Here is a 1,619-nt window from a genome sequence, read left to right on the forward strand (position 1 = left end):
CTGGGTGCTGCGCCCCCCCCCCGATGAAGCCATAACTGTTCTTCTGTCTCCGGCCCTATGTGTGTGCGTGCGCGTGTCTGGAAGTATCTCGATCTTATCAAGTTGGAACTTGGAAGAGAATTGATCTGCTATCGATCATGTGACACATGCATGGAGCAGGTATAAATAAGTAGCAGAGCCGCCATGGCCGATCGGATGGACATGGAATGGAGAGGCAGCTAGCTAGCTGCACGTGTCTGTCACGGAGGTGGCGACGTGGCGCATGTATGCATGCAACGGCGGTGCGTGCATGCCTGAGGTGGACGGCTCTCCGTGCTCGCGTACGTGTCTTGCTTCGCAGCCGCCAACGAAATACTACTCCACGTTCCTTCTCGCAACCAACAGCCACGCGCCACGTGCACGTGTAGCCAGGCCACGAGCCCCCATCTACTCCGTCTGGAAGACGCCTCTACTCGACGACGAAAGAATTATTTTATGTTTGTACACGACCAAAAGAATTTCTCACATCGACGACGAAGCCGGCCATCTCGATCGTCCGTCCGAGGAAGCTCATTATTTTATGTTTGTTGCTGCTATATGTGTATAATTAGACATGGCAGGCATGCGACCGGCCAACGCTCCGGCGATGTCGGTGGTTTATGCGGCCAACCGGCCATGATCGAGAAGGCTGAGCTGGTCCGTTCATGCATACGCGGCTCTCCGTCACCGAGGGCCGCGAGCGACATCGCCGGAGCGCCGCGCGTCCGCGCATAAATATGGTACCACACCGCACAAGCCATCACAAGCTCACAATCCCACAGCAGCAGAACCACACACACAAGAATCAATCAACCAACCAACCGACGGGAGATGGCTTCATCGAGCAGGATGCTGGTGGCGGCGGCGGTGGCCGCCCTGGTGGCCGTGGCGTGGTGCGCTGCAGATCAAGTACGACAAGGCCGGCGACAGCATGAAGGAGGTGGAGCTGAAGCAGAAGGAGGACTGGCTGCCCCTGGAGAAGGGCTACAGCGGCGCGTGGGAGATCAAGAGCGACAAGCCCCTCGAGGGCCCCTACAGCTTCCGCTACGAGACCGAGAAGGGCCAGCGCAACGTCTTCGACGACGTCATCCCCACAGATTTCAAGTGCGGCTCCACCTACAAGCCAGAGGCGACCTACTGAGATTCACCCATGCATCGGTTCCGCCATCATCGATCGACCTCGCAACTAAGATCGTGTCATAAGACGCACGTACGGATACTAATAAGTTAGATAATATTACCTTCGTCCTGAATCAATTGTCTAATTCGGGACGAAGGGGGTAATAGGAGAAGCAACGGCCGGCGGTCGGTTGTATTTGCTCTCCCGTACGCTCGTTGTCTTGATTGACCATTTCTCTTTTTTTTACCCAATCTTTTCAATATTATTTGTAATATACTTGAAATCTAGATTTCATTTATATATAATCTCTAAGTTTGCTAGTAATATTGTTTATGGTACTCGCTATAAGAAATTTAGCATGTTTGTTGAGTAGTTGGGATTATGCTCTATCCCACAATCGTCTTGGTGCGCGTTGACAACCATATTGTGTAACCACGCAAACGAAAAAAAACGACAACGACCATATGTAGTCCCTTCGTCT

The 1,619-nt window shown here is 52.8% G+C and overlaps 1 pseudogene; it reads left to right on the plus strand.

The window, feature by feature from the left end:
• Positions 1 to 723: 723 nt before the first annotated feature.
• LOC125532185 lies at positions 724 to 1,377 on the plus strand (annotated as a pseudogene).
• Positions 1,378 to 1,619: the final 242 nt, after the last annotated feature.

Source organism: Triticum urartu, unplaced genomic scaffold (genome assembly GCF_003073215.2).
Source record: "Triticum urartu cultivar G1812 unplaced genomic scaffold, Tu2.1 TuUngrouped_contig_9301, whole genome shotgun sequence".
NCBI lineage: Eukaryota > Viridiplantae > Streptophyta > Magnoliopsida > Poales > Poaceae > Triticum > Triticum urartu.